The 22,050-nt window shown below is 35.7% G+C and overlaps 2 protein-coding genes across 4 annotated transcripts in view; one reads left to right on the forward strand and one right to left on the reverse strand.

Annotated features, from left to right (window-relative positions):
- Positions 1-22,050, reverse strand: part of LOC137250944 (uncharacterized) — a 366,851-nt gene that overhangs the window by 240,122 nt on the left and 104,679 nt on the right. The window lies entirely within an intron of this gene.
- The window catches only part of ogre (optic ganglion reduced), a 110,333-nt gene continuing 99,599 nt past the window's right edge, over positions 11,317-22,050 (forward strand). For all 3 annotated transcript variants that reach the window (XM_067784693.1, XM_067784692.1, XM_067784695.1), the window contains exon 1: positions 11,317-12,122. The gene's annotated coding sequence lies outside the window, so the exon portion shown is untranslated. The remainder of the gene's footprint in view (positions 12,123-22,050) is intronic.

Below are 22,050 nucleotides of genomic sequence, written 5' to 3' on the forward strand. Positions count from 1 at the left end.
TTCGGTCAAACGTGTTTCGTACGACAAACGTCCGTACGTACGGCACACGTCGGTTGATAATTGCCGCTTTAGCTGTGGTTCGAATAGCTCACTTTCGCATGCTTTCTTCCCCTGATGAAAAAGATTATTATGTAGTATCCTATTTTGAATGAGATATGAAGAATAAATGCATTATAATGGCATTCAAAAATGGTTCAAAAATCTCAACCAAAACGATTGAAATATATTCACGAATACATATATGTAATACTCCTATATTGCTAATAGAAAATGCTCGCAATGTGTTTTGAATTCGAAATCAAAAGAAGACAGCCTATAAAATGTTTGTGATTGTAGCAGCATAAGTGTGACAAGAAAAAACTTAAATTTAGGTGCATTCGATTATTGAATACAAAAACAGAAACATTTAAACAGCAATATATCGGCACTCTGATGTTTGGGAATGTACCTAGCCTTTTGTAGCAAAATAGGAGTATTACATATATGCACGAATATGATCAGACAATGACTGTGAAAAGCAGTCAAATAAGTTTAAGGCAGTTTAGAGTAATTAAAGCTCAATTTTACAATGATATAAAATATGAATAAAAAGCGTTTCGAAATAGGAATCATAAATGATTATTCAAGAATAATCACATTTATGGTACATTTTTCTCCCGACGATACTTTAATTTTCGAACAGAAAATGTTTTTAAATTTGAACGTTTTTAATCATCTTGGGGTATGATATTTAAATATTTTTTGATCAAAATTTTCAAAAAATGCTGGCTGGGTGGTGTGATGAGAAATGTCGCACGGCCTCGCAAAATTTAATTGATATGAAAATATTTTGGTCGATATTAAAAAAAATTTACGACAAACGAAGTAAAGAGCACACTTGAATTATGTAGAGAATAACCCTCCTAACACGTAACTTCGCGCCAATTGTTGAATCTGAACTGGACGTTTCAGCAGTCAAATCAACAAGCTACCCCAAAATTACCAACGAAAACTGTTACAATAACAGATTTCTGTAAAAATTAGAATAACAGTGAAGGCTGTTGATATGACAGATATGTTCGCGGCATCATGGTCATAAGAAAAAGTAGTGAGCACCGTGAAAGTAAGTTACTCTTTAAAATTAGCTAATGTATTGGCATAATATTGACAGTTGTTTGTTGTTGAAGTGATCAATGGAATCAGTGCTTTTAACAGAAAAATCAGTTGGCGTGATTGTGAGTCAGTAATTTTAACAAAATATTTGTTGATTTTATTAGCAACATTTCTTTCGGTGTATTGGCAAAAAACGATAGTGCCGCAAGCACAAAAAAGTACTGTACAAGATCCATGGGCTGAAATTCCACAAGCATTATTTTTATGTCTTTTTCAAATCACGTCTGGGCAAAACGAAGAAGGAGTGCCTTTATGCTGTTTCAGAATTCAAGTTCATTTGAGTAACAGCATTAGCCCTTTCAGTGCTGGGAAGGACCTGTGCGCAGTATAAGATAATTCGAGCAGTAGATCTAAACCACACAGCTGCAATCTGTTACTATTATGGCCTAGATATAAAGGCGAAAAACTGAGTTTGGAAGTAGACGGAACGAAGTACTATCATCTGAGAAAACCTGGCGGTTCACCATACTTTGCTAATAGATCATTATATCGACATAAATTCTAATATTTAGTTGAAACAACTTTTCAAAAAGCCAATTGAATTGTTGAATGGTTTGCAGACTTGCTAAATATGTATGTACAGCGGCAACTATCGTTGCCTGAGGAAGTAAAATAAAAGTCTCAATATTTTAAGACTTCAATTTGCAGAAGATTAAGGTATGAAAACAAAATCTCGATATCGAGTAATCTTAACTCATTGGTTTTTGTGGAAAATTTAAAACATTGTGGATAAGACAAGTCTGATAACTTCTGTATAGACATCAAAATTACAAATAGAATGGATCGCCAGATTTTCAAAGTGACTATCGTGCTCTCATCCTGTCTCTTTCTATCACCCGCTGTATATAGGCGACCGTATGCGACGCCATATTGAACATCCTGTCAAAACGCTGCCAAAATGCCAAAAAGTAGCCACCTTGAACATTCTGTCAGGCAGTTGACGGATAAGATATCACACTTGTTTTATCCACAATGATTTAAAATACAAATATTTTCACATTTTGAAACAATATTACCATACCTTGGCTACTAGTTAGAGAGCTATCTATCTAAGTATTTGCTTGAGGAAAAGCTTTATCAGAAATTTTTAAAAGAAACAATATAAAGAAACATATTGTGACGAATATTAGTGACATTAAGTGATACTCCCATCACTAATCTGATACTGAGTAAATAAAGCCACAACAACAATAAAGCAAGCTGCCACACTTGTATGTACGTAAACGAATCAATCATTATGTCTACATGTATGTACATACACGCAGCTGAGAAGCAACGTACAACCACATGCATATATCTAAGATACTGCCGAAAGTATGCAATGAGAGAAGCTATAAAATCGTGCAATTGTAGTTACAGCTGAGAAATTTGATAGCTGATGGCCAACTAGTAGATTCTGGAAATGGAAGCGCCTAGAAGATGCGAACGAGGAAATCAGAGAGTATCAAAGGCAACAACAGTAGAGGCAGAATAATTCAGTTTTGATTAAGACGCTATCTGACGAGCAATAGCAGTATTATTTATTGTGAGTACTTTAATAAAGGCCATTTTACATTATTCAATATTGGAGTTATTTATTCAACAGTTTAGTGATACGAACTTAGTAGAAGATTGCAAATAAGGGGAGTTGCAAGTAAATTCGTTACAATATATAAAAGTAATTGGTTGAAGAACGCTTTGTCTTAGAATTTTATTCAATAGCCCTATGTCTCAGAACCAGCTCAAAATATGTTGCATGTACGACTATTGCACCAATACCGGGATAAGCAGTTCTTCGGCCGAATTCAGAGATAAGGCGTTATTCAATAAATTCTTAGCTAAGGCGTTTTTGAAAAATGATTTCGGTTATTTCTGTTTTGCCTCTTGTGGCCTACTAGTGTGCTTTTTACACCAGAATCGAAAAGATTTTGTGGGTTACAACACTTTTGTGCTGATAGCTTCGTATACGAAGCTATTTTTTTGAGACATTTCTTCGGAAAAATTTTTGGACGTTACGATAAGCAATTAAAAAATTTTAATTTTGAAAATAAGTCATCAGTATGGCAACACTGAAGGCAATACAACCGTTCCAATGGCACCAAAACGAAAAAGAAGAAGAAAATGTAACCAAAGAAGAAATGCAGAAAAACAGACTCAAGCCGAGATTTTTTTCGGATCTGTGCAGACGTATGTATATACATACATACATGCATACATACATACATCTGTAAAATGTGTGGCCATTAAAATAACTTCAACTTTGACATAACTGTAATTTAAAACCTGACTTCAAGCACTGCCAACATATTGAATGTACAAACAATTTATTTATGAACAGACATTGAAGATAAAAATAAAAACATTAAAACGTCAGCACCCTGGGTGAGACGAATTTCAAAACAAAGTGGATAGGAACGAACAAGTTATTGATATACAGGAGGTATAATGAGTATGTACATAAATATGTTAGTATATGTAAAATTTGAAAATGAAACCATGTGTAGAAACGACTTCCTTTTCGGTAGGATTCACTTATTTGTGGCGATAACATGAATGAACCGATTTGCGACATTAGTGAGTAAGTCATAAATAAAACACTTAAGCAGATAGTTTGTAAAACGAAACTAAGGAGTTTAGGCAATTAAGGACGGGACTGTCTTCGGATGTGCCGAAGACTTCATACCTTTCATGAATGGGGCTGAACAATAATCTTATCCCGTTCGTAATCTCCAAATAATCGTATGTATAAGATAAGAAATATATAGTGAACAGATGTACAAACCTAAACGATTTTTAAGATAAATATAAAATAAAAAAATGGCAAAAAAACCCCTTATCTGAACGATCGGTTGTATGGGATATATATTATATATAACTCCGATCGAAATGACTTTTACAGGAAATATTCTATGATATATTAGAATATATATCACCAAGTTTCACGTTTTTAAAATGGAAACTAAGGGAGAAATTGCCAAAAATCTTTCTATCTGAACGATCGGTTGTATGGTATATATATTATATGTAGCTCCGATCAAAGTGATTTTTTCAGGATATCTTCTATGATATCTATGATATCTTAGAATATGTATCACCGAGTTTCAGTTTTATACTATCTAAATTGCGGCAGGAATGGCCAAAATCGTCTGATATGAACGATCGGTTGTATGGGAGATATATGTTATAGTGGTCCGATCTTACCGGATACGACAAATGTCTAATATAATACAAAAATACATCCTTATGCCAAATTTCATTGAGATATCTCAAAATTTGATGGACTAGTTTGCGTTCAAACAGACAGACGGGCGGACAGACAGACATGGCTATATCAACTCAGTTCGTCGCCCTGATCAATTCGGTATACTTAATGGTGAGTCTATCTTCTATATTTCTTAACGTTACAAACATCGAACCAAGTTAATATACCATTTCATGTTCATGAAAGGTATAAAAATGGCTGACTAAAGTCACACAAAGTAAGAAAAGGCATTTTTAGGCGTTTAATTTCTAATGATTTCACTTTCTTTGATTTTAGTTTTTCTTAATTTTGATTTAATTTGAGTAACTTTTGCAGTTTTCTTTACACAATATACATATTTTGACTTAGTTCAATTAAGTTTAATGTATTTAAATTAATAATTAAATTTTAATATAATTAATTTAATTTAGTAACATTTGGTTTGAATCGAGGTACATTTTTTTTTTTAATTTACTAGTTGCTTTCTTTTTTAAACAAAAGCAGGACTCCATGAAGAAGATGCGAAAGCATTGAAACGCGTAAGAGGAAAAAAGAAAATATTTAAATATTGCCCTGTAATCACTGACCTGGTCAGTGTATAATAAACTGAAATATTGCCTCGATAAAAAGCTACAAGTGGATATAGGTTAACTTAATATCAATAACATTATATTATAGGAAATCTAGTTCGATATAAGGTAGCTCTGGTCGGAGTGGCACTACACAAGAGTAGTACGTCACCTACATATCGCGCCATCGAGCTCATACTGAAATGACGCTGTCATCGTAAAACTTGCTGCCAATCGCCAAACGCTGGTTAATGACGTAACTCAATGATGTTGTTGTTGTTGTTGTTTTACTGAGAAAAACAATTATTGAATTGGATCATAACTACGTTACCTTCTAACTCCGTTCGGCCACAGTTTTTTTCTTTCTTCCAACTAGGCGTATGTCTTCCTTTTTGACGTCACGATATCGCTCACATAGCTCGTGCATTGCAGTGTGAGTATCCAAAGACACTCCTCATCGCACCAGATGCTGTATTTCCGTGTTCGATGGAGCACTAGAAACGTTATTTCGTTTGTCCAAAATCCCCTCTTAGTGAGAAAGTATGAGAGCAGAGTAGAGAAATCCTTAGCTGTCTGTTAAGTAAAAAGTTTATCCACGACACCACTGCTCTCACTTTCTCCTAGTAGAGTGCATATATATTGCCAACGACAAGGTAATGGTGTTATGAGTTCACATACAGTGCATTCATTGAGGACTCGTGCACTACGTCTACCGTCGATCAAGACGTTATCCCCCCACCGGGTTAGGGGGTTAGAATATACCCGCGGTAGGTATGCCTGTCGTAAGAGGCGAGTAAAATACCAGATTCAAGAGGTTGTGTAGCGCTACCTTTTCAGTTTGCCAGCGCTTCTCCAAACCCAATTGTCAACCTCACCTATCAGTGGCGAATCCTGTTTCATTAACAGCCGATGCTTTGGCGACCCCGAACTCCTCATGGATCTAGAGGGTGGGAGGGCGGTATGGCCTAACAAATCGTTCCTGAGATGGTCGGGCTTGGTACCGGAACGTGCCGGATCTGCATCCGGCAAAGGACCATCAACTCGATAACACTCTTATCGCTACAACAACAACAACATCACAACGTTATCAATTTGTTTTGGTCTTTTTAGCCAAGTAAAAAAAAAAAAATAAATGTAAGGCGCGATAACCTCCGAAGAGATCTAAGGCCGAGCTTCTCTTCCAATTTGCGTCGTGCTCCTCTTGATTTTCCCTACAAATTGGCCGGACGGGACCTACAAAGTTTTTATGCCGACTCCGAACGGCATCTGCAAGGCAGATGAGTTTTCACTGAGAGCTTTTCATGGCAGAAATACACTCGGAGCGCTTGCCAGTCACTGCCGAGGGGCGACCCCGCTTAGAAAAATTTTCTTCTAATTGAAAAACCTTATTTCTAAAATTTTGATGTTGATTTGCCCGGGAGTTGAACCCAGGGCATACGGTGTGATAGGCGGAGCACGCTACCATCACACCACGGTGGCCGCCAAGTAGTTTTGTGTATAATTGTATGATGCAATAGGGTGCTACAGGTGACTATGCTTCGGGCCGCGTCAAAGTCGATTCAACTCGGAGGATGTTGCAACTCGGAGGCTTACTTTGGTAGGAAATACCACTTGGAAAATATGATTTTGATATCAGCGAGGGTATGTGTTTTCCCAAATTTTATATGATTTATTTGAGCTTACGTTCATTTCCCACTGATAGCTCATGAAATAATTAGTCAAAGTTTCTTTCTTAACCTGCTTGTTGGGCTCACTTCCCTGTAAAAAAATAGGCACTAGTAATAAAATAAAGCCGATTTTATACTTTTGACGAGGAATTCACTTAGGAGAGCCCTATTTGTCTAAAAAATTCTGTTCAAAATTTTACAAATTTTTTTTCTATGTTAATTTTTGTTCCTTTTTTGCAGTTTTACTTCACTATCTTTAATTCTAGACTATTGAATTCTTCCCCTGGAAGAATAACTGCTTCTTTAACCAAAATAATACTTTCATAAAATTTTTTCATTTAATTAATTATACTCAGTTGAGCAGAGCTCACAGAGTATATTAAGTTTGATTGGATAACGGTTGGTTGTACATATATAAAGGAATCGAGATAGATATAGACTTCCATATATCAAAATAATCAGGATCGAAAAAAATTTGATTGAGCCATGTCCGTCCGTCCGTCCGTTAACACGATAACTTGAGTAAATTTTGAGGTATCTTGATGAAATTTGGTATGTAGGCTCCTGAGCACTCATCTCAGATCGCTATTTAAAATGAACGATATCGGACTATAACCACGCCCACTTTTTCGATATCGAAAATTTCGAAAAACCGAAAAAGTGCGATAATTCATTACAAAAGATCGATACAGCGACGAAAATTGGTAGATGAGTTGAACTTATAACGCAGAATAGAAAATTAATAAAATTTTGGACAATGGGCGTGGCACCGCCCACTTTTAAAAGAAGGTAATTTAAAACTTTTGCAAGCTGTAATTTGGCAGTCGTTGAAGATATCATTATGAAGTTTGGCAGGAACGTTACTCCTATTACTATATGTACGCTTAATAAAAATTTGCAAAAATTTTTTTTTAAGTAAAATTTTAACAAAAAATTTAATATCTTTACAGTGTATAAGTAAATTATGTCAACATTCAACTCCAGTAATGATATGGTGCAGCAAAACACAAAAATAAAAGAAAATTTCAAAATGGGCGTGGCTCCGACCTTTTTCATTTAATTTGTCTAGGATACTTTTAATGCCATAAGTCGAACAAAAATTTACCAATCCCTTTGAAATTTGGTAGGGGCATAGATTTTCTGACGTTAATTGTTTTCTGTCAAAATGGGCGAAATCGGTTGAAGCCACGCCCAGTTTTTATACACAGTCGTCCGTCTGTCCTTCCGCATGGCCCTTAACACGATAACTTGAGCAAAAATCGACATATCTTTACTGAACGTAGTTCACTTACTTATCTGAACTCACTTTATCTTAGTATAAAAAATGAACGAAATCCGACTATGACCACGCCCACTTTTTCGATATCGAAAATTACGAAAAATGCCATAATTCTATACCAAATACGAAAAAAGGGATGAAACATGGTAATTGGATTGGTTTATTGACGCAAAATATAACTTTAGAAAAAACTTTATAAAATGGTTGTGACACCTACCATATTAAGTAGAAGAAAATGAAAATTTCTGGAGTGCGAAATAAAAAACCCTTGAAATCTTGGCAAGTATTACATATATAAATAAATTAGCGGTATCCAACAGATGATGTTCTGGGTCAGCCTGGTCCACATTTTGGTCGATATCTGGAAAACGTCTTCACATATACAACTACCACCACTCCCTTTTAAAACTCTCATTAATACCTTTAATTTGATACCAATATCGTACAAACATATTCGAAAGTCACCCCTGGTCCACCTTTATGGCGATATCTCGAAAAAGCGACCACCTATAGAACGAAGACCCACTCCCTTTTAAAAATACTCATTAACACCTTTCATTTGATACCCATATCGTACAAACAAAGTCTAAGTTGCGATACCTCGAAAAGGCGTCCACCTATAGACTAAGGCCCACTCCCTTTTAAAATACTCATTAACACCTTTCTTTTGATACCCATATCGTACAAACACATTCTAGAGTCACCCCTGGTCCACCTTTATGGCGATATTTCGAAACGGCTTCCACCTATAGAACTAAGGCCCACTCCCTTTTAAAATACTCATTAACACCTTTCATTTGATACCCATATCGTACAAACAAAGTCTAAGTTGCGATACCTCGAAAAGGCGTCCACCTATAGACTAAGGCCCACTCCCTTTTAAAATACTCATTAACACCTTTCTTTTGATACCAATATCGTACAAACACATTCTAGAGTCACCCCTGGCCCACCTTTATGGCGATATCTCGAAAAGGCGTCCACCTATAGAACTAAGCCCCACGCCCTTTTAAAATACTCATTAACACCTTTCATTTGATACCCATATCGTACAAACATATTCTAGAGTCACCCCTGGTCCACCTTTATGGCGATATCTCGAAACGGCGTCCACCTATGGAATTAAGGATTACTCCCTTTTAAAACACTCATTAACACCTTTCATTTGATAGACATGTCATACAAACAAATTCCAGGGTTTCCCTCGGTTCATTTTCCTATATGGTTATTTTCCCTTATGTTGTCACCATAGCTCTCAACTGAGTATGTAATGTTCGGTTACACCCGAACTTAACCTTCTTTACTTGTTTATTTTGATAAGGCCTCGAGCTCATAAAATAGTTTAATAAATTTTAAAGATTAAAGGCCAATAATAATTAAACAAAAAAAAAAAACAAAACAAAAAAAATGTTTTTTAATTTAATTTTATTTTATTTTATTTTATTTTACATTTTGTTATTTATTTCGTTTCACTAAATTTAATTTTATTTTTTTATTTAATTTATTTTAAGATTTTCATTTTGTTTAATTAAGTTCAATTTCATTTAATTTTATTATATTCCTTTCTTATTTATTTGTTATTTTTTCAAATTCGTTTTTTTTTTCATTTTAGTTATTCAGTTGTATTAATTATGTACATACATATATAAGTACCTGGGCGACCTAGATTTGCTCGGCAACGTTTCGTTGTGCTGGCAACGTTTCTTTTTTAAATTTCTAATAGGTGGCAACCTTAAATGGCAACCCTACTCAAAAATTTCCCTATTGTAATGCGGAGTGAAATACCTTTCGTTTGATACCCATGTCGGCATATCTCATGCAATTTTTTTAATTTCGAATAGGTCGCAACCCTAAATGGCAACCCTACACAAAAATGTAGGAGTGAAATACCTTGCGTTTGATATTTTTTTAATTTCGAATAGGTGGCAACCCTAAACGGCAACCCTACTCAAAAATGTCCCTATTGTAATGCGGAGTGAAATACCTTGCGTTTGATATCCATATCGGCATATCTCATGTAATTTTTTTTCATTTCCAATAGGTGGCAACCCTAAACGGCAACCCTACTCAAAAATGTCCCTATTGTAATGCGGAGTGAAATACCTTGCGTTTGATATCCATATCGGCATATCTCATGTAATTTTTTTTCATTTCCAATAGGTGGCAACCCTAAACGGCAACCCTACTCAAAAATGTCGCTATTGTAATGCGGAGTGAAATACCTTTCGTTTGATAACTATACCGGCATATCTCATGCACTTTTTCATTTCGAATAGGTGGCAAACCTAAACGGCAACCCTACTAAAAGTGTCCCTATTGTAATGCGGAGTGAAATACCTTTCGTTTGATACCCATATCGGCATATCCCATGCAATTTTTTTAATATCGAATAGGTGGCAACCCTAAATGGCAACCCTACTCAAAAATGTCCCTATTGTAATGCGGAGTGAAATACCTTTCGGTTGAGACCCATATCGGCATACCTCATGCAATTTTTGTTTGATTTCGAATAGGTGGCAACCTTGTGAAACATTCTAAGTGGCAACACCTAGGTAGAAGGCTTACAAGGTGATACATTATCTCTGTGCCAAATTTCATTTAAATCGTTTGAGCCGTTCCCGAGATCGTTCGGCTATACAAGCAAACAAGAATTGCTCGTTTAAAGTTACATCACATTGTCTATTATTTCATCATGCTTAAATTCACGTAATTTCTCACTCGAAGATTGATTGACTCAATGAGCCATTTTCTGCTCAAATATCGCAACAAGCGCACTCAATCCACCAAGAGTGGCTTGCTTGTGGCTCTTGACTGGGGTAGATTTCATAAAATGTTGCAATTTTTCTGTACATTTTCAGTACAAAACTTCCATAGAACGACAGATGTTGTGCTTATTTTGTACATGTGTATGTGTGTGTTTTCACCCTCCATTAATGAATGGAGGCAGCAATTGAGCGGCTTCTATCGCTGCTAGACTGATGTTTGTTGTTTTGAGCGTTTTCAAGCATTCAGGCACATATACAAACATACCAATTGAAATACATGCATCGACATATATATGTAGGTAAATAAACCCTTATAAGAGCACATTGTACAATTATAGCCGGATATACCTACATACATATGCACCACATACAAAGTATGTCATATGTTGGTACTCAGTCAAAGCCAATACCCAAAACAGAAAAAATACAGACACAACAACTACAACAAAGTATCTGTAAGTACGATTTTTCGAGTTTTTCGTTTCAACTACTCTTCGCCTCATTGTATTTGTTAGTAGTGTATGTACGTAGCATTCTCGATATTATTGTAGTTGTTGTTATTGTCAGCGGTTTTTATTTTATACGTTTTGTGTTATTTCTCGTCTCGTTTCGAGCTTCTTCAACGCCAGCCACTGTACAAGCAAATTAGTGTAGTATTTGTGTTGCCACAGTACTCTAAGCTACTCAGTACGAGACGGCGCGTAAAATACGGTGAGTGTCAAGCGAGTGTACGTATGAACTAAGCCCATCGCAGCAGTCGTGGGGTTAACCAGCGAGACTCTAGAACGCGATTAAGGAACGATAACGAATTTTAATATAAATACAATTTTTAACAAATTGTAATAGTTTTACATTTTTCTAAAGATTTTTCCTCCGTAAAATGAAATAAAATGTTCGTGTTCAGCTAAAAACAATAACAAATCAAATGTGATGAAGTATAAAATGTTATCACGAATTTTATTTATATTTAGCGCTGCTATGAAGTTACGACGATAAACTTTTTAAAGGCGTGTGCTTACACTACAGTCATACATACATACATATGTACAAACGTATGCTTGTAAGTATGCTAATCTTGTTTTACGATCCTGATTAGCAAAAGTAATAAAGTGTCAAAAGTATTAAATGTGGCATCGCGCCAGCAGCTGCTCTTCGCTCGTAAGAACAAAATTTCCACCTTTTTTCATCCTCACTCTATAAGTGTAGGTATTGAATGTGTGTGCGTGCGAAAGGCGCGAAACGTAATCCTTATCAACAAACAACTTGGCAAATCTCAACATAAATACTCGCATGTGTGAAAGTGTGTGTGTTGCTGGTACAAAGCATATAAGAAGATAACAAGAAGGTGTGATGCTGTAACACCTTAAATAATAAATAATAAAGAAATAATATATGTATAGCAGCCAAAAGAGGAAAGAAATCAGCAAATCTTAACTAGCAGCTAAATTACAGGCGTCAACTGAATGTTGTGTAAGTATGTAAATGAGAGTGTCGTTGCATATGAAAATTTGACAGGCGCTGTATTAGCATAAGCAGATTTTATTTACATATGATCTTTAGCTGGAGACAGAACGCAAGTGAGAAGCCTTACTATATATATAAAGATAGAATATGAAAATTATTTCTTAAGGAATGTTAGTTTTAAGCTCATCGAATATGTGCATGAATATAAAAATCTCTATCATATGATGATAGTAATATTTTATTATAACTTCTGTCACTTTATGTGCTATACTCTTAGGCCCGGTTTTTCAGTAGTTGGTTAATCTAAGTTTAAGCTAAGTTTGCTTAAACACCAGTCAAACTTAAGCTCCAGTTCAACTACGAAGCAGTTTTTATACTCAGCGTGTTTTGCACAGAGTATATTAAATTTGATTGGATAACGGTTGGTTGTACAGGTAAAAAGGAGTCGAGATAGATATAGACTTCCATATTTCAAAATCATCAGTGTCAAAAAAAAATTTGATTGAGCCATGTCCGTCCGTCTGTACGTTAACACGATAACTTGATTAAATTTTGAGATATCTTCATCAAATTTGGTACACGAGCCTATCTGGACCCAGAATAGAGTCGTGTTGAAAGTGACCGAAATCGGCTGATAACCACGCCCACTTTTTATATATATAACATGGAAAACACAAAAAACCTGATTATTTAGTAAATAATACACATAGAATGTTGAAATTTGACACGTGGACTGATATTGAGACTCTTGATAAAAATTTAAAAACGTTTTTTTAAATGGGCGTGGCACCGCCCCGGTTGGTTGTACAGGTATAAAGGAGTCGAGATAGATATAGACTTCCATATTTCAAAATTATCAGTGTCGAAAAAAAATTTGATTGAGCCATGTCCGTCCGTCCGTCTGTCCGTTAACACGATAACTTGAGTAAATATTGAGATATCTTCACCAAATTTGGTACACGAGCTTATCTGGACCCAGAATAGAGTGGTGTTGAAAGTGAGCGAAATCGGCTGATAACCACGCCCACTTTATATATATATAGCATGGAAAACACAAAAAACCTGATTATTTAGTAAATAATACACCTAGAATGTTGAAATTTGACGTGTGGACTGATATGAGACTCTTGATAAAAATTTTAAAACGTTTTTTTAAAGGGGCGTGGCACCGCTTGTGATAAAATCAATTTTACAAATATTATTAATCATAAATCAAAAATCGTAACAAAATTCGTCAGAGAATGGAATAAGGAATGCTTTGAAGAAAAATTCACAAAATCGGTTAAGGACCACGCCCACTTTTATATCCACGATTTTTAAAAGGGTCGTGGACGAATAAAATAAGCTATATCTTTTCAGAAAAGAGCTTTATATCAATGGTATTTCATTTCCCAAGTGGATTTATAACAGTAATTAGGAAAAACTTCAAATTTAAAAAAATGGGCGTGGCACCGCCCCTTTTATGACTAAGCAATTTTCTATGTTTCGGGAGTCATAACTCGAAGAAAAATTAACGGATCGTAATAAAATTGGGTACACAAATTTTTCTTACAGCAGGAAATATTTCTAGGAAAAATGGACGAGATCGGTTAAAGACCACGCCCACTTTTATATAAAATTTTTTAAAAGGGTCGTATACGAAAATAATAAGCTATATCTAGCGAAAAAGAGTTTTGAATCAATGATATTTCACTTATCAAGTTTTATTGTAAGAGGAAATGGGGACACATTCTTTTTTAAACGGGCGGTGCCACGTGTTATGTAGAAAAGTAATTTATCTGAAATGAAATGTGCAATTGAAGCTCACACTGAGTATATAATGTTCGGTTACACCCGAACTTAGACACCTTTACTTGTTCAGTCGTGGCTATAGGCTGCTTTTGGGGTAGGCTTTTTTGTACAACAACATTAGTTTTTTCTTATCTGTATAATTTGTAAATATGGCAAAAGCTGGATTTTGTTTAGCCAATAAACATGGAAAAAATATTTTTCCACCTTTAGAGAAATATATATCTATTTCTGGAGTTGATTTTCAACATCATTCTTCAATTCTTTTCCATAATTTGAGAGATTTTGAGAAATGTGTAGGTCTCAAATGAATATCCAATACATTTCTCCAGTTGATAACCTACGTTGGATAGCGAGTTGAGGTGGAGCTAAAAAAATATCAGCTGTTTATCGTGAGAAATAAACACCTGGTTGATAGTAGTATTGAAGCGTTCTTGTTTAAAACAAAATTATACTTGTTAATTTTTTTTATTTTTGCGAAAATTCTGTTGTATTATAATCTTACATTCGACTCCAATCAGACCACCGCACTTGAGTACAAGTTGGGACCTATCCTTTTTCAACTTAAGTAACAGTATTTTTTCCTTAAAAAAATAACTGATAGGTTAACTAGAAATTAAAACTGCGGGATCGGCGGCTAAAGTTCAGCTTAGACGTCAGTTAAAGTAGACTGAAAAACTTCAGTTTAAGTTTAAGCGTAGTTTAACTGACAAACTAAGTTGAACTTGTACTGAAAAAGCGGGCCTTATTTAAAGAACAGTACTTGGTTTAAGCTTCACTCTAACATCAGTTACAGTCATATACATACATACATACCTAACTAATCGTGCTTGCGCTGCGTAACAAAAAAATTACACTAGCGATGACAATTAGTTGACTATATCGGCTTCAATTATCTTGCAATTCCCTGCAAAAAATCGCACAACTAACGGAAATGTGAATGGAAGTATATACATACATATATGTAAATATGTACTGAATTATATATGTAATGCACAATATCGAAAATCAAATATAAATAATGAAAATATACGAAAATAAAAATGTTCGCAGACATATCTTGCTTATAGAATTGTGAGAAAATTTCATGTCTAGATTAAGGGAAGCCTGTCTGTGGCGCAAATTCAATCCCAATTTTTCTACGTTTTCAGGAATTTTGAGGACTTTAATAATAGCTATTTTTTTATAATTATATACATATGCGCTTAATTTTTCTATGGACTGCTAAGTATGTAACTTTATGTACACTAATGAAATTGCTGCGCAAAAAATAAGTACAACTAAATTTCAGTGTGCATTATACTCAGTTGCAACTGAAATATGTCTCTTCATTTTATCTTTACACTATTATGCACTTCTATGACCGAAAAGGGTGTGTGTCCACCATTCATAGCAACTCACTTAGCTATAAGTTATACACTATGACCAACAGAGTTGCGTGTCTCTCGGTACAACTCGTTTTGTAACGAGTTATTTACCACTGCCGCTAGTCTTCAATAATTGCCGCTAGATGAGGCTCCTAAACATTATCTTAAGGCGGTGTCACAATGACATTTTTCATAAAGATGTGTTTAACACAAGCTTATGCATTCCAATAACATCGCCACAATCAACCAAGATGTTGCGTTTGTAAATATGAAGGAACTTCAGACGTGGCAATTGAAGTTTATTACGCCTTGCCCATTCACATACAAAATTTCGCGAAGCACTGGTATAAACATTATCCCCTTACAACAAAGATACTTGCTAACATATTTTGTGTCGTATTCATTTGTTATATTACAGTTTTACCTGCGAAAAATGTTAGAAAATTGGCCAACCAGTGGGAAAAATAATTTCACTTGCAAAGTGTGTCAACACCCTTAACCAAAACAAATGTCACATTCTTCTTCTTATGCTTTGCTTGTAACAAAATTTGGGAGATGGCTACTTTTCAATATCAGATGGCGCCAGTGTCGCTCATTCTACCCTTCTCCATAAAAATGCGTGCAATCTACTCATAATGCATAAGCTTGTGTTAAACTCATCTATATGAAAAAGTGCTTATGTGTCGGGGCTTTTAGTGGGCGTTTTTTACCCGCAAATGTAGATAAATGTATGTAAAACAAGTAAGGAAGGTTAAGTTCGGGTGTAACCGAACATTACATACTTGAGAGCTATGGTGACAACATAAGGGAAAATAACCATGTAGGAAAATGAACCGAGGGATACCCTGGAATGTGTTTATATGACATGTGTATCAAATGAAAGGCACTAATGAGTATTTTATGAGGGAGTGGGCCATAGTTCTATAGGTGGACGCCATTTAGGGATATAGCCATAAAGGTGGATCAGGGTTGACTCTAGAATGCGTTTGTACGATATGGGTATCAAATGAAAGGTGTTAATGAGTATTTTAAAAGGGAGTAATCATTAGTTCCATAGGTGGACGCCGTTTCGAGATATCGCCATAAAGGTGGACCAGGGGTGACTTTAGAATATGTTTGTTCGATGTGGGTATCAAATAAAAGGTGTTAATGAGTATTTTAAAAGGGCGTGGGGCTTAGTTCTATAGGTGGACGCCTTTTCGAGATATCGCCATAAAGGTGGATCAGGGGTGACTCTAGAATGAGTTTGTACGATATGGGTATCAAATTAAAGGTATTAATGAGAGTTTTAAAAGGGAGTGGTGGTAGTTGTATATGTGAAGGCGTTTTCCAGATATCGACCAAAATGTGGACCAGGGTGACCCAGAACATCATCTGTTGGATACCGCTAATTTATTTATATATCTAATATCTGCCAAGATTTTAAGGGTTTTTTATTTCGCCCTGCAGAACTTTTTCATTTTCTTCTACTTAATATGGTAGGTGTTACAACCATTTTATAAAGTTTTTTCTAAAGTTATATTTCGCGTCAATAAAACAATCCAATTACCTTACCATGTTTCATCCCTTTTTTCGTATTTGGTATAGAATTATGGCATTTTTTTCATTTTTCGTAATTTTCGATATCGAAAAAGTGGGCGTGGTCATTGTCGGATTTCGTTCATTTTTCATACTAAGATAAAGTGAGTTGAAGTAAGTACGTGAACTAAGTTCATTAAAGATATGTCGATTTTTGCTCAAGTTATCGTGTTAACGGCCATGCGGAAGGACAGACGAACGACTGTGTATAAAAACTGGGCGTGGCATCAACTGATTTCGCCCATTTTCACAGAAAACAATTAACGTCATAAAATCTATGCCCCCACCAAATTTCAAAAGGATTGGTTAATTTTTGTTCGACTTATGGGGTTAAAAGTATCCTAGACAAATTAAATGAAAAAGGGCGAAGCCACGCCCATTTTGAAATTTTCTTTTATTTTTGTATTTTGTTGCACCATATCATTACTGGACTTGAATGTTGATATAATTTACTTATATACTGTAAAGATATTAAATTTTTTGTTAAAATTTTAATTTAAAAAAAAATTTTTTTTAAAAGTGGGCGTGGTCCTTCTCCGATTTTGCTAATTTTTATTAGGCAGACATATAGTAATAGGAGTAACGTTCCTGCCAAATTTCATCATGATATCTTCAACGACTGCCAAATTACAGCTCGCAAATTTTTAAATTACCTTCTTTTAAAAGTGGGCGGTGCCACGCCCATTGTCCAAAATTTTACTAATTTTCTATTCTGCGTCATAAGGTCAACCCATCTACCAAGTTTCGTCGCTTTATCTGTCTTTTTCAATGAATTATCGCACTTTTTCTGTTTTTCGAAATTTTCGATATCGAAAAAGTGGGCGTGGTTATAGTCCGATATCGTTCATTTTAAATAGCGATCTGAGATGAGTGCTCAGGAACCTACATACCAAATTCCATCAAGATACCTCAAAATTTACTCAAGTTATCGTGTTAACGGACGGACGGACGGACGGACGAACATGGCTCAATCAAATTTTTTTTCGATCCTGATTATTTTGATATATGGAAGTCTATATCTATCTCGATTCCTTTATATATGTACAACCAACCGTTATCCAATTAAACTTAATATACTCTGTGAGCTCTGCTCAACTGAATATAAAAATACGGCTAATATACATATAATATAAATTTTCACCACCCTGTAAATGCAGTGAAATTGGGCATTTCTCTCTGTTTTTTATATCAAATTTTCGATTTCTATTTTTGCACTGTAGTAAATACTAAAAATGTTGTAATTTATTTACTCATATAATGGCATACAAGTGATATATGAATCTATTCTTTCTTTACCTTTAGGTTAGTGACTTCTTCGGACAAATTGTGCCTTGTGTGAATACTGATGCCGCCATTTTTACAGGATGGTGGAAAAATGTTTGTTTAAATTTTTTAAATCTCGAAGAAATAAGTAACCGAACATAGGGTGCACGAGTTTTTGGCATCCTCGACAGAGGTCGCAATCGAGAGTTTTTTTATACTCGTCTATGTAGAGATACACTTTAAATGATGTAAAAACTCCTGACAGCACTTTAAGTGGCTTGTGTTAATCACAATTTTAGAACTTTCCTTTTACACTAAAGTTTGTTTGGGTCGTATCGGCCAAATTTTTCTCAGCTATAGTAGATGTCGTTCAGGGTCGGTACATCACAAATCGGAGATATAAATACAAATAAATAAATCTAAGGCCCGTGAAACCCCGAAGCGATTTTAGACCGAGCTTCTGTTCCAATTTGCGTCCTGCTCCTATTAATTTTTCCTACAATTTGGCGGCACGCGGTCTACTAGTTTTATGCCGACTCCGAACGGCTTCTGCAAGGCAGATAAGTTTTCACTGAGAGCATTTCATGGCAGAAATACACTCGGAACGCTTACCAAACACTGCCGAGGGGCGACTACGCTTAGAAAAATGTTGCTTCTAATTGAAAAACCTTGATTCTAAAATTTTTGATTTGCTTTGCCTGGGGCGTGAATACAGGATCTTCTGTGTGGTAGGCGGAGCACGCTACCATCACACCACGTGCTTAATTCCCCAGTTTTACGATTGACATTTATACTAGAGTACCCGGCGAACTTTGTCCTGCCCCAAAATTTATTTGCCTAAGTTGAAAAAGTGGGCCTCTCTTCCCCTCTTCACTCTCCATCTCATTATCTTCTACTTCTTCTTCCTCATATATGGAACCTCTATAACAAATATTGTATACCTGCTTCAGCTGACTAACCGATTTCAATATCTTTGAGTTTATAAACCACTACGAGAATATATAAAACTAACGCAGGTACAACATCGCATTATATTTTATATTTAAGATTTAATTTTCCGCCCTGCGATGTATCTACTCTTCCAGTAAACAGTCGTATTGTAGCTTCTGAAAAAAAATATATTGATTCCTGCCTTCCTTCGTATCTTTTTCCTCTTTATTTCTCGATTTTTACCTTTTATACTCCAACTTTCTTTATTCAACTCCCCCACATATTTTTTTCATCACCTTCCTTCCTCTTATTTCTTCTACATTCGTATATCCATTTCCAACTTTCACTGTCTTTCCTCTTACCCACCCTCTCACCAAATCCCACTGCTTTCACTTATTTTCATCCTTTTTTCTCTTTTTACCTATGACCTTTCGCATAACTCTCCCTTCCCCTCTCAAAAAAATTACCATTTTTCATGGAAAGCTCGATATGTATACTGTGGAATATCACCCTATTTCCGCTGTCGTTTCAAAAACATCCATCCTCAGGTTCAGATTACTTAAAAAGAATGCTCTTTTTCCAAATTTTATTCAAAAACTGCCTATCTAAGAATCTGTTTCAAGAACGCCCTATCAATATTATTACTAGCTGATCCGACAGACGTTGTTTTGTCCTAACTTTGGTCTAGCTACATAACTTTTAAGAAGTGTTTACCTCTTACTCTGCACCCGCTCTCACCCCCTTTTCCTTATAGTTTTACTCGCTCCTCTATCTGCGTCTATTTCCCTCTCCGTGTTTTCTATCCCTTATTTTCTCTCTACCTCCCTTCTTTCTCTCTCTCCCGATCCATCTAACTCAAACTCTCTATCTTTGTCTAACTATCTTTCTCAGTCTCTTTCTCCTTGCCTAGTTTTTATACTCTTTATTTTTCTCCATCCCTTACCCCCAGTCGCAGTCCCAGTCCTATTCTCAGTCGCAGTTTCAGTCACAGCCCAGTTCCATTCCCAGTGTCAGTGCCAGTCCCAGAGGTATGTGCTTTTTTTAATGCTGTTTCATAAAAAAAAAAATAAAAAATACCCAGTCATACCCAGTTTGGGGTATGAAAAATAGATCAAATCCGATCCCGATCTGACCTACTCATTATGCTGACAAAATTTCACGACAATTTGTCAATCAGTTTCGAATGAGTTCAACCACAAACATTGTGACACGAGAATTTCATATATGTATAAGATTATTAATCTTTTGTATGGGAGTATAGAAGTGTTGTTTTTAGATTTTCGGGCAATTTTTATAATTTTTATCTTCGTGCAGAAACACTTTCGTACTTCAAGAAATATTAAAAAAAAAATAGGCGAATCGGTCCAATCGTTCTCGAGTTTTGCGCTTAGCAAATTCAGCGACGCATTTTTATATCATATTAGAAGACCCGGCAGACGTTGTTCTGCCCTAAATCTGGCCTATCTGCATACATTTTAATAAGCTTTTTCCGTCTGACTCTGCCGCCCCCCCCCCCCTCTTCAATTCTTCCAAATCCGTTTATTCACTCCTCCCTCCGTCTTTTTCGCTTCATCTATCTCCATCTTCGTCTCATTCTATCTCTTTCTCAATCTCCTTCTCATTCTCTCTTTTCTCTTCTCTCAATTTCTTCTCATTCTTCTGCATCCCTTATTGCCTGTCCCAGAGGGTGGTATGTATTTTATTCCAGTCCCGCTCCGAGTCTCAATCCCAGTCCAAGTCCTAATCCCAGTCCCAGTCCGTCTCTGGATAATATATTACTCTGTACTAAAGCACCCATCAACAACTTTCATTTGATATCCATATTGTATAAACACTGCCTAGGCATTCACTTGCCCACGCTTTGGCCTATATATCGAGACCCTAGTCACCCAGGCGTATGAAAATTGCCCTCTACTAAAGCACTCATCAACAGCTTTCATTTGTTATCCATATTCTATAAACACATTCTAGGGGTACTTGGGTCCACGTTTCGGCCTATATATCGAGACCCTGTACGTCGATCGCAACCAAACCTATGTAGTAAACACCGCGTGAGGTTACGCAACTTGTGTGGAAGTTTGAACAAAACCGAACCGACGCATCTCTTCAAACACCGGCGGCCTTTCTTTTTATATATATAGATTTTTATTTTTCACACTTCACTATAATATTAAAACGAAATGCAGATTTTCGTTGCTTTAGAAATTCGGCTTAAAAATTGCACATGGAACAACTAAAGACTCTCCTGAATTAAAACAAATGTCATATTACCTCTAAATCGCGGTCCCCCTCTGAAACCCCGGACCCGGTGCTAATCCCCCCCCCCCCCCCCCCCACCTTTTCGGCGGGCCTGGTGATGTGCTATACTTGATATCATTCGCTATAATATTTTATATTGATAAGCACGGTGTTTAATTAAACACCAACCAATTACACGAAAGTATATCCGCACCACCTGAAAATGTGAGTGCCGGTGCGTATACGTAACATTTTATTATTACGTATAAACAAATAAAAAAATTTGCAATAAAATAATATTGCGACTATAAACTGAGATATAACCTATCGTATATTTCAAGTTAGATCGAACTACAAACGGGGTGCAAAACAAATTCAAAATCGGTTCAGTAGTTTAGGAGTCCATCGGGAACAAACATAGTGACACGTGATTTTTATATATTAAGATAAAACGCTATTTCTTGCGATTTGTATATGACATACGTTTTGACGTTTGATTGGGTATTTATAAACAATTTTCTGAGACTGGGTTTCACTGAACCGAATCCTGAAATAGAGCATTTTTTAAACAAATCAGGAGACAGGGTGTTTTTGAAAAGTTCTCTCAGATAGGGCGTTGTCGATTTGATACCAGAGATAGGGTAGTATTCCATTCACCAGTTGATTTGTTATCGAACTTATCCATTTCGAAAAAGTATTTTAAAACGTGAAATTTATGAGCATGGAATATTTTACAATATCATCTGAAGGAGTAAAAGTGATCGGGCAGT

The sequence above is a fragment of the Eurosta solidaginis genome, chromosome 4 (genome assembly GCF_040869045.1).
Source record: "Eurosta solidaginis isolate ZX-2024a chromosome 4, ASM4086904v1, whole genome shotgun sequence".
NCBI classification, from domain to species: Eukaryota; Metazoa; Arthropoda; class Insecta; order Diptera; family Tephritidae; genus Eurosta; species Eurosta solidaginis.